The sequence below is a fragment of the Mytilus californianus genome, unplaced genomic scaffold, assembly GCF_021869535.1.
Source record: "Mytilus californianus isolate M0D057914Y unplaced genomic scaffold, xbMytCali1.0.p SCAF_4, whole genome shotgun sequence".
Lineage (NCBI taxonomy): Eukaryota > Metazoa > Mollusca > Bivalvia > Mytilida > Mytilidae > Mytilus > Mytilus californianus.
This window is the reverse complement of record NW_026262690.1, coordinates 38977164-38989335: the sequence shown is the minus strand read 5'-3', so window position 1 is coordinate 38989335 and position 12172 is coordinate 38977164. Positions and strand designations below refer to the sequence as shown.

Below are 12172 nucleotides of genomic sequence, written 5' to 3'. Positions count from 1 at the left end.
TTTTGCACATATTTCTCCTCATTATGTGTAAAATCATATGGAAAATCAGAATTACCTCCCTTTGACAGTGTATTTTTTTTAGCTGTGTTTCACCATGTTAAGTTGTAGAACAAGTTGTAAATAAGCACTTTTCAAGTATTTTAACACTTGAATAATCTGACCGCATGAAGATATTCATTTATTTTTACATAACGCATTGCGTTTCTTTATTTAAAAAAAATTGTAGATAACTTTTATGATTACATGGCCATCATCTATGAAACTAGTGTTGAAATGTTTGTAATTGGATTACTATGTTAAATAACTGCTTTTAAATATTCTAAATTGTTACTTTAATCTTCCAAATGCAAAGTTTGGTCATACCCAGTCTTATTTTTTCATATTTGGCACTTTTTTCTACTTCAGTTTTGTCTGTCTAGTTTTGGCGAAGAAACCATCCTGATGTTGGGGTAACAGGAATTTCTGCAGAGTGATTGTCAATGACATTTTGTGAACTTTACAAGTAATTAAAACACAAATTTAGTAAAATGAAACATAATTGTTGGTTTTTTTTGTATGAAACTGCTTAAAAAAGCCTTTGAAAAGTGTTTTTGTGGTCTTTTCAGGGTATTTAATCAAAAACTTCCATATAAGGCAAAATTTAACTAAGAGTACATCAAGACTTTAGTTTCTAGATGTACTTGCAATACTGGTCAAAGCAAACACAGAAAACAATTCATATTTATTAAGCATAGTATTTTACACCATTCTTTTACAAACAGTCAATATGCAACTTTATATACCAAATATACATTGGCCGCAGTATGGGCTGTAGTATAAATTTTCCTCTATCTTTACAAGTTCAGCATTTATGAATGTTGTATTGAAACTGGAACTTTAAAATTGGATACATTACATGATTATTACAAAAAAAGAGGGAAAAGCTACTAAAAAGTCCCTTATAGGGGTAAATTCAGTAAATAAATATACGTCATCAGGGACCGCCCATTTGGGGGAGAGCTTTCTGTATAAAACTGAAGTCATGTGCTCTTCTGATTGGTAGATAATGTTTGTAATAAATATTTTTTGATAGATGGATAAAAACTAGAGTTGAAAAAAAAAAAAAAATAAATGCTGAATGTACTAAATTTTTTTACTACAGGGTTGAAAAGTAATGGGGTCAGTGAAGGAATTAAGTGCGAATCTACAGTGTTTGTAAACAAGGCCATGTGAATGCCCAAAAATGCCGCATGACCCTATGTTTTTATTGTTGCAAATGATAGGGCTACATTTGTACTTTCATGAATGATATATGAATTTTTCTAATTTCTAAAGGTAAATCAGGTATAAATTTAATTCAAGACATAGATTAGCATTACAGTCAATGGGAGATTTTTTACTGAATTTACCCCTATAGGAAAATATGCATTCTGTCACTGTACTTGTCCAAGGCCACACAATAATCACAAAACTTATTTCCTGTGTATATTAATGTAATGGAAGCATTTTGGAACCATTTGAAGTTGTTTTTTACACAAATTTCTATGTTTAACTCGGCTATCCAAGATGCACTGAGTGTACTGTGAGAGGAAGCATGGGGTATATGGTAAAAATCAGTTTTTGTGTCCAGATTGAAAGAAACAATAGAAATTACACTTGAGAGTTATGATATCAATGAAAGGCATAAATATTCCCCACATTTTACAACACATTTTGCACATATTTCTCCTCATTATGTGTAAAATCATATGGAAAATCAGAATTACCTCCCTTTGACAGTGTATTTTTTTTAGCTGTGTTTCACCATGTTAAGTTGTAGAACAAGTTGTAAATAAGCACTTTTCAAGTATTTTAACACTTGAATAATCTGACCGCATGAAGATATTCATTTATTTTTACATAACGCATTGCGTTTCTTTATTTAAAAAAAATTGTAGATAACTTTTATGATTACATGGCCATCATCTATGAAACTAGTGTTGAAATGTTTGTAATTGGATTACTATGTTAAATAACTGCTTTTAAATATTCTAAATTGTTACTTTAATCTTCCAAATGCAAAGTTTGGTCATACCCAGTCTTATTTTTTCATATTTGGCACTTTTTTCTACTTCAGTTTTGTCTGTCTAGTTTTGGCGAAGAAACCATCCTGATGTTGGGGTAACAGGAATTTCTGCAGAGTGATTGTCAATGACATTTTGTGAACTTTACAAGTAATTAAAACACAAATTTAGTAAAATGAAACATAATTGTTGGTTTTTTTTGTATGAAACTGCTTAAAAAAGCCTTTGAAAAGTGTTTTTGTGGTCTTTTCAGGGTATTTAATCAAAAACTTCCATATAAGGCAAAATTTAACTAAGAGTACATCAAGACTTTAGTTTCTAGATGTACTTGCAATACTGGTCAAAGCAAACACAGAAAACAATTCATATTTATTAAGCATAGTATTTTACACCATTCTTTTACAAACAGTCAATATGCAACTTTATATACCAAATATACATTGGCCGCAGTATGGGCTGTAGTATAAATTTTCCTCTATCTTTACAAGTTCAGCATTTATGAATGTTGTATTGAAACTGGAACTTTAAAATTGGATACATTACATGATTATTACAAAAAAAGAGGGAAAAGCTACTAAAAAGTCCCTTATAGGGGTAAATTCAGTAAATAAATATACGTCATCAGGGACCGCCCATTTGGGGGAGAGCTTTCTGTATAAAACTGAAGTCATGTGCTCTTCTGATTGGTAGATAATGTTTGTAATAAATATTTTTTGATAGATGGATAAAAACTAGAGTTGAAAAAAAAAAAAAATAAATGCTGAATGTACTAAATTTTTTTACTACAGGGTTGAAAAGTAATGGGGGTCAGTGAAGGAATTAAGTGCGAATCTACAGTGTTTGTAAACAAGGCCATGTGAATGCCCAAAAATGCCGCATGACCCTATGTTTTTATTGTTGCAAATGATAGGGCTACATTTGTACTTTCATGAATGATATATGAATTTTTCTAATTTCTAAAGGTAAATCAGGTATAAATTTAATTCAAGACATAGATTAGCATTACAGTCAATGGGAGATTTTTTACTGAATTTACCCCTATTATCATGTCCGCCGTCTACGATGGAAGACAAATATATATTATTGCATAGACAGATCATCAAATATAACAGGCTTATTATTGAGTGCGTTACGCATTTCGTCTACATAAGACTCACCAGTGGCGCTCGAATCGAAAGTTTAAAGGATAATTCGACAACAAAGTTAAAGAGCATTGAAAGCATTAAATTCTACAAAGTGTGCTAAATCTGGTTAAGGCTATCTCCGTGGATACCCTGGGGTAGAAAAAACCGTAATAACTCGAGTAATTGAAAAGTTTAATGAACATTCTCTAAAAAACAAAACAAAACAGCAAGAAATTAACACCAGATTTACAATTTTGCAAACAATTCTAATAACATAATGTAGCTCTTGCAAACTGATGACATCTTGAATGTAGATTAAAGCCAATTAGGAAAATCAAAGAAAAGGTTTCTAAACTTTGGTAAGAAATCAAAATATCATATGTTTTGTTGATAAAAAAACTTGACGATAGAGATGAAATAAAATTACCATTTTATATATTCAAATTTTAATTAGAAAACAAACTTCTAAAGTGAAATTTGGTAGTTTTTTACCGTGTTATTAACAAAAAATTGACAATCGTATTGGTAGAGGTGTTCCGGTTCAAGATAAGCACTCAATTGCTGGACACTGACCTAGATGCAGTGTTTGGAATTGTGTATATTCCACCTGAGTACACGTTTTATGCATGTTGGGATGCTTTTTGTCAGATTTAAAATTAGTTTTGAGCTATAATAACATCACGTTATCAATTTGTTAGTTTTGTTTGACATTTAATTGCAAAGCCGCCACATAGAAAGCCTTTTAATTCTCGATTTTTTTTTTTTCATTTTATATTAAAAAAAATTGTATCAATTTTAGATTTGGTAGATAGCCCGAGGGAATGAAAAAAAAAAAGACATTGAGAAAAATAATTATGATAAAGATATTATTGGAATTTTATTTTTTACACTGGAATTTGAATATCAGAGTTTAAATGAAATAATTGTATTCAAATTTCAACAATTGTTTATGAATCAATAAAATCATAATATTAATCAGCGCATCAACGTTGGCGATGGTGACAGTTCAGGAAAGAATTGGACGTTTACCATGTCAACGGAGCCAGTTTCGTTCTGATTGGAGTTCATACGATTTCCTTATTTTGTTTTATATTTAAAACAGATTTACAATATTTAGATGTTGTAGACTGCTGTTGCCTCCTACTGAACACAATATTGAAAATTACTTGTTTTTTTTTTTTAAATTAATCATCAAATGACATTTATAATCACAATGAATCGATTTGTATATAAAAGGGCAATTATTGATTTTTCCTTTCTCACAGGAATTTTTGATAAATTCTTTGCATCGGAAATAAACACATTTATTCTAAAACCAGTTGTTGGCATGATACGGGTTATGTTCTTCTCATATATTTTATGATGGTATGATACTAAACCCCTAACGGGAGGGATTGTGCTTGATTTTCATATCATGAAGACATAATCTTTCAATCCGTTTAATTGAGGTCTGGAGATGGCATGTCAGTAACTGCTAGTAGTTCTTTGTTAATTTATGTTTCATTGTCATTTTGCTTAATTTCTTTTGTTACCTATTCTGACATCAGACTCGGACTTCTTTTAAACTGAGTTTTACTGTGCGTATTGCTGTGTGTTTGTTTATTCTACATTAACTAGAGGTATAGGGAGAGGGTTGAGATCTCACAAATCATGTTTAACCCCGCCGCATTTTTGCGCCTGTCCCAAGTCAGGAGCCTCTGGCATTTGTTAGTCTTCTATGTTTTTTCAAAAATTTGGTTCATCTATATGTTTCGGAGTTTAGTGTGACGTCCATTTTCGCTGAACTAGTACACAATTTTGTTTAGGGGCTAGCCGAAGCCCGCCTACGGGTGCGAGATTTTCCCGCTGTGTTGAAGACCCATTGGTGGCCTTGAGCTGTTTTCTGCTCTTTGTTCGGGTTGTTGTCTCTTTGACGCATTCCCCGTATCCATTCTCAATTTTATTAAACTGAACTGTGAAGATTTGATGCTATGGAGTTTACTAATGATTGAAATGAATTTCATTTTGAAAATGGCTCTGATATGAAATAAACACAGTGAAATAAGCCTTACCACTGAGATTCAAAATTATTTCACAAGAATCTTTGTACATTTTTTTTTCTTCTAGCCAAATTAAGTTTTAGTATTAAACGTTCTTGAGCATTAGATAAACAAAACTTTAATTTTTAATTCCGGTACGTAAAATAATGCCATATGTTATCAAATATTGGTTTTACCATTGCAAGGTACAAATCAACAATTACAGGAAATAAGACTTATATCAATGGCATATAAAATCTTATAATCCCTTTTGAAATTATAAGTTTGGTATCGTTGACTAGTTTTCCCAATGATTACATTTTTTAAAAGATTGTTCGCAAAAGATATTTAGGGTAAAAATAGTTTTTGACCAAAAAAGAAAGAATAGTTATTTGACAAACAGGTACTGGTTAATGTTCAAAGTTGCAACAATGCGAAATGGTAAAATAATTGGATGCAAGTCTTTGTTCCTTTTAACGGCTTTATGTTTGTATCTAGTTTATGGTGCTGAGGATGTCACTTCCGATGTTTTTCAGATTATTTCCAAGCGATGTTTTATAGGACACGATAAGATGATACAGCTACCGTATCATTCACTACCTCGTTGTGCTTTTTACTGTTTACAAGATTCCAGTTGTAAAGGTGCTTGTTTTAACACTTTTGGTAACATTTGTTTTCTTACTTCACGGATTAGAACAGATTCATCTCTGAAGTATATCCCATTACCAACATGCTTTTTAATGTGGAAATGTAAGTAAACAGTCTTCCGTATTATTTTTGTTAGCTCATGTGAACTTAATACATAAGATGATTGTCAAAGGGACATTAGCTACGATTTAGACAAGATATTAAAGAACGAGGTTTCTGTTTCACACATTGATAAAGGCGTAATATTGAATTAATGATTTGCTTTTAGAAACCAGTTTTGATAAATTTTGTAAAAAATAAGCTCAAAAACATCACTGATATATCGTTGTCTTGAAAGACAATAATTTGACCTTATTTGAGTCCGTATCTATGCAACCTTAAATAAGACCCTTAGTTGGAGATCGGTTGTGCATGTGCTATTCATGCTCAGTTATTAAAACCCACAAAAACATGTTTTCAGGTAAACTTTGCATATATTTTTAATCTATTACATGAAATCAAACATACCCAGAAAAATCGTCATTATAATATTGAACATGCATTAATTGTTTCACATTTTTAATGTTGGGGTCTTTTATAACTGACTATACGGTATGGGTTTTTACTCATTGTTGAAGGCGGTACGGCGACCTTTAGTTGCTTATATCTACGTCATTTGAACTTTTCGGTGGATAGTTGTCTCATTAGCAACCACAATCATACCGCATCTCCTTATTTTTATATTGTCCGTATGCATGCAACCTTTAAGTTGACCCTTATTGGATGTGGATTGTGAATATGCTCTGCATTTTTCTGTTATTAAAGCCAACAGCAAAATCATTTTTACAGATAAAACATACTTCTATACATGCAAGCAAATAGACACAGAAAAATCGTCATTATAATAATGCACATGCTTGTCTGCCTATTTCTATTTCTAGTTATATTTACATCGGCAGACTTTTGAGGTTTTTCTTGATGATTAATTAGATAGTCCTTAAATAAACACGAAATGCTGGTATTTCATTACGATGTCGTGCATTGTTTATTGATTCCCTTGGAACTTTTGCAACTCTGGGAAATATGTCGGACGCACGAAATTTTATAACGTGTTTATTTCAATTCAGTATGCTATAATTCAAATTAAAGAGCGTGATTCAATTCCGTGGTGATTAATTTTGAAGCCCCCCCCCCCGTTAATGTTTTTTTTTAAAGATATTGATATCGATATTAGTGATTTACAGTTTTGTATTTGTTAACTGTGTAAATTCCCTACACTCTCAATTGTATTCAAGATAAAAATTGTAATTCTATCAGTCACATGTTTGGTATCTTTTTGAAGGAATGATATTAAGAACAAAAATCCATTATATTTTGCATCGAATTTGTTTTCCTTTAAATCGGAATTTGGTTTCCGTATTATCCACACGGTGAAACTAGATGAACTCAATAATCGTGTAATGTGATAATTCATACGATTCTTACATAAAAATGTTAGCGATATCGATTTAATAAAATAAATATAAACACATTTAAACATCGTTCAATACGACAATACTAAAGTTTCCATTTTGGAAAAAGTGAAAATAAAAATTAAAAAAAAACTAAAATGATAATTGTTATTATTTTTTTTTAAACCAAAGGATCATTTTTTTCTTAAACATGTCTATTTGACACAACCCGAATATCGAACGACCACTTTTATATCGTAATCAACATTACCTGCGTTGTTAATGGCCAGATTATTTTTGGCAATTATAGAGCATATCTGAACAATGTATTGATGAATTTGTCTATATGACATTTTTGGGATATGTTGAAGTCCTAACAAGTTGATTGTCATTATAACAAGAGGCTCTCAAGAGCCTGAATCGCTCACCTGTATTTCAGAGGAGAAGATTTTTAAATGTTAGCAAACTTGATGAACAAATTGTGTAAAATTATCTTTAAAGGGCAATTACTCCTTAAGGGGTCAATTGACAATTTTGGTCATATTTACTTTTTTGTAGATCTTACTTTGCTGAACATTATTGCTGCTTACAGTTTATATATATCTATAATAATATTCAAAATAATAACAAAAAACTACAAAATTTTGTTAAAACTACCAATTCGGTGGCAGCAACCCAACAATGGGTTGTTCGATTCGTCTGATAATTTCAGGGCCGATAGATCTTGACCAATGAAACCATTTTACCCCATGTCACATTTGCTCTAAAAGATTTAGTTTTTGAGATATAAGCCAAAAACTGCATTTGACCCATATGTTCTATTTTTAGCCATGGCGGCCATGTTTGTCGATGGATACAAACTTCGGATACAATTATAAACAAGATACCCTAAGGAACATTTAGTTAACGTTTGAAGGTATTTGGCCCAGTAGTTTCAGAGGAGAAGATTTTTAAATGTTAGCAAACTTGATCAACAAATTTTGTAAAATTGTCTTTAGAGGGCAATAACTCCTTAAGGGGTCAATTGACAATTATGGTCCTATTAACTTTTTTGTAGATCTTACTTTGCTGAACATTATTGCTGCTTACAGTTTATATATATCTATAATAATATTCAAAATAATAACAAAAAACTGCAAAATTTTGTTAAAACTACCAATTCGGTGGCAGCAACCCAACAATGGGTTGTTCGATTCGTCTGAAAATTTCAGTGCTGATAGATCTTGACCAATTGAACAATTTCACCCCTTATGTCAGATTTGCTCTAAAAGCTTTAGTTTTTGAGATATAAGCCAAAACTGCATTTGACCCCTATGTTCTATTTTTAGCCATGGCGGCCATGTTTGTCGATGAATCAAAACTTCGGATACAATTTATAAACTAGATACCCTAAGGAACATTTAGTTAAAGTTTGAAGGTATTTGGCCCAGTAGTTTCAGAGGAGAAGATTTTTGAAATAGTTAACGACGACAGACGACGACAGACGACGACGGACGCCAAGTGATGGCACAAGCTCACATGGGGCCCTTCGGGCCCCGGTGAGCTAAAAAAAATGGTTGAAAAAAGTTGATGTAGGCTGTGTGAAAAAATGAAAACAACACTTTATAAATGTCATGCGTCCAGGGAGCTTTTCTGGATTTACCTTCATCAGGAACGCTCAAAAGCGAATATTTGAAAGCCGAAGATGTATAAAAACCGAAACATTTGACACCTATTTGACTAAAACGGACCTGAAATAATAGCCAAATCCATCCAAGGCCAACTTTGCCTGAGGGAGTTGAAACCTTTGTTTTTAAATAATTTCTAATTTCATAAACAGACAATTTAAGATAGGTTTGTTATGAATCATGTTAGTACCAAAGTACTAGCTACTGAGCTATTGATACCCTCGGGGCTGATAGTCCACCAGCAGTGGTATCGACCCAGTACTGTAAAAAATGAAAACAACACTTTATAAATTGTATGCGTCCTATGCGCTTTTCTGGATTTACCTTTATCAGGAACGCTTAAAGCCGAATGCTTGCAAGCCAAGGATGTATAAGAACAAAATCAGCTGCTATATGTCTATAAAATAAGTATTGATTGGGATTTTTCTGTCATTGTAACAATTTGAATTCAGGCAGACATCCAAAATAGTGCGATATTAAGAAAAAAAAAAGACAACAAAAAATTAAGCGTGTTACTTTGAAAGAAATACCACTGAAATATACAGGTCACGGCACTACATATATAGTACAGGCATAGTACCATTCAGTACAATCTGTTGAATCTAAATGGTTAATATGGCTTGTTTAAAGTAGCAGACAATGTGTAACGAAGAGTTATGCTTATATGCGTAGTGAACAACACAAAAATAAAAATCTTTAGGCCTTTTTCTTGAACTTTTTTTATTGGAATACAACAAATTATATACGAAAAAAATATTTTCAGAATGAAACAGTATTTACATGTAAAGAGTTCATCAATTCATCTCTTCTTTTGCAGGAAAAATCGTTATCTTGAAGAATGAGAAATATATCGTCTAAACAATCTTCTCATCTGACCGGCATGCTCATCAAAAGTGTAAGCGTCAAATAGAAAAACTTCAATGAACTCAGTCATGTGATACATGTAAATGAAAATAACCGATTAGAAAGGTGACTGAAGAACAAGTAGAATAGAACTTCCAAGTTCCAAATATAATTCTAAGACCTTTAAATTGATTTTAATGACAATACTTTCACACTTTTCCGTTATTCAAAAGAATTACACTTGCTCAAACTTTGGATTTTGTTGTAATTGTATCAAATACGCCTGCATTTAAGATAAGAAACAGTTGTAATATATATCCATGATGATTTATAAATTTTCAAGTTACCTATCATAGCTCCTTATTTACCTACATATGCTGCAAAAGTTGGTTCTGGCATAAAACAAAATCAGGTTGGTTTTCTAGGGATAAACTCATCATACATACAAGGATGGAAATTTCGTACGCTAGACGCGCGTTTTGTCTACGCAACACTCATCGGTGACCCTTGATTAAAAAAAGTTAAATAGGACAAATAAAGCACGAAGTTGAAGGGCATTGAGGACCCAAAATTCTAAAAGGTTTTGCCAAAACAGCTAAGGTAATCTATTCCTGGAGGGACCAGTGTCAGAAACATGATTAAACCAGCCACATTCTTTATTCGCTTGTCCCAAGTCGGGAATCTGTAATTCAGTAGTTGTCGTTGGTTGCTGTCTGTCATATTTATATTTGGTTTATTGTTTTGTCATAAATCAGGCCATTGGCTATTCATAGCCGACTACTAGTATACGGTATCGGGTTTTGTTCATTGTTGACAGTTTTCTGTGATCAACGGCGAAAGCAGGTTTAACAACCGCTCAACTCCGCCCGTCATTCCGTCAGACCGTCCTTTAGTCTTTCAATCCGTCCGTCCTTTCGTCCGTCCAATAGACCTTAGGTAGTAACTTTCGTCAAAGTATTCTTTGCTTCTATGAAAGGGAATGATTTTTAGCTATAGCTTGTGGTAAAATATTTAGCATAATGGGCCAACCCGTGTTAAAATCAATATAAATTCAATCCCCCGTGAATGATTTCGAATTAATGTACGTCAAGAAGCAATGATTTACAAGATCACATTTTATATTGATATAAAGTGGTGCAAAAGGTTAAAGATTTTGAAGTTAAGTATTGTGTTAGCTTCAAAAACAAAAGAAAATGTTCACATATTACAGAAGAATCACTTGAACAAAAGCTAACAACATGCCATGGATACCAAAATGTAATCTGCAGGATAAATTTGTTTTACACGGAAATACAGGATAATTTGTAAAATAATTTGTATTGGGGCACCTCTCCCGATATTTCTTTTTCATGAACTCTTAAAGAATATTCCTTTGTCTTTTATTATTGAATATAATTATTATTATGTAAGTTTTTGATATTTCACTTTTGACTTCCATGGTTATATCCATTATCTTATATCTTTAAGGGAATACGATACAGTAGCAGGGGCAGATAATAACGTTTTCAAAACTTTTCGTGTTGTTTTCGCGACGTTGTTAATCAGAACGTTGTAATTTCGCGATGTTTCTAATAAGAACGATTACATTTGGCGACGTCGCTTTAGATGTAGTCAAATTTGCAGAAATCCACTGACGTCATAATCCCGATTGCGCGAATTTGAAAAAAGTACCTGCAATGAAAATCGGCCAAATCACGAGAATTGTTATATTTATTCATTAATAAGGAAGTCAACAATATTAACTTCGAATGGGAAAAATATCAAATCCACATTCTTAACTTTGTATGTCTGTTATTTCATATAGGAAATGAATAAGAGATATGAAAAACATAAGACGTCGATGAGAGAGAAACCCAACTACACAAAAAAAACATAAGTAATTTATATAGTAATTTCACCATTTGGCCAACTCTAAATCGTAATGAGAATTGTACGGATAAATTTAACAGAGACTATCAACAAAATGACAAAAAAAACGTAATAAATAATGACAGCGCATCTTACTGTCCCTGACATTGAAAAGGTACACTAAAGAGTTTAACGGCATTTTTAGAATTTAACCCGTGGAATATATAAGTGTATGTAGAAGAATTGTCAGTTAAAATGACTCAGTTATAAGCCCCGTATTTTATACCAAAAACAAAAACGCATCCGTTGATGTGCTAAGCATATCCTCTATGTACATAATGAGAGAGAAAAATCGGCACACAGGAATTAAGTATTTGACAGACCAGAGTTGCAACTCATTGATGTTAAGTTACTGACCAAATACGAAGTCTTTTTGTAAAGTAGTTTCTCAGATAAGAAACAAAATATTTGTTGGACCGGACAAACAATGTGGTTGCACTCACTCCTAGATTGAAGGTATAATACAGACAAGTAAATCAATGATTATATGTA

General features: G+C 32.2%; 1 long non-coding RNA gene across 1 annotated transcript; it reads left to right on the top strand.

Annotated features, from left to right (window-relative positions):
• Positions 1–388: 388 nt before the first annotated feature.
• LOC127698315 (uncharacterized) lies at positions 389–2275 on the top strand. The gene is made up of 2 exons (XR_007980786.1): positions 389–1314; positions 2096–2275. It is a non-coding gene; the product is annotated as an uncharacterized LOC127698315 (long non-coding RNA).
• Positions 2276–12172: the final 9897 nt, after the last annotated feature.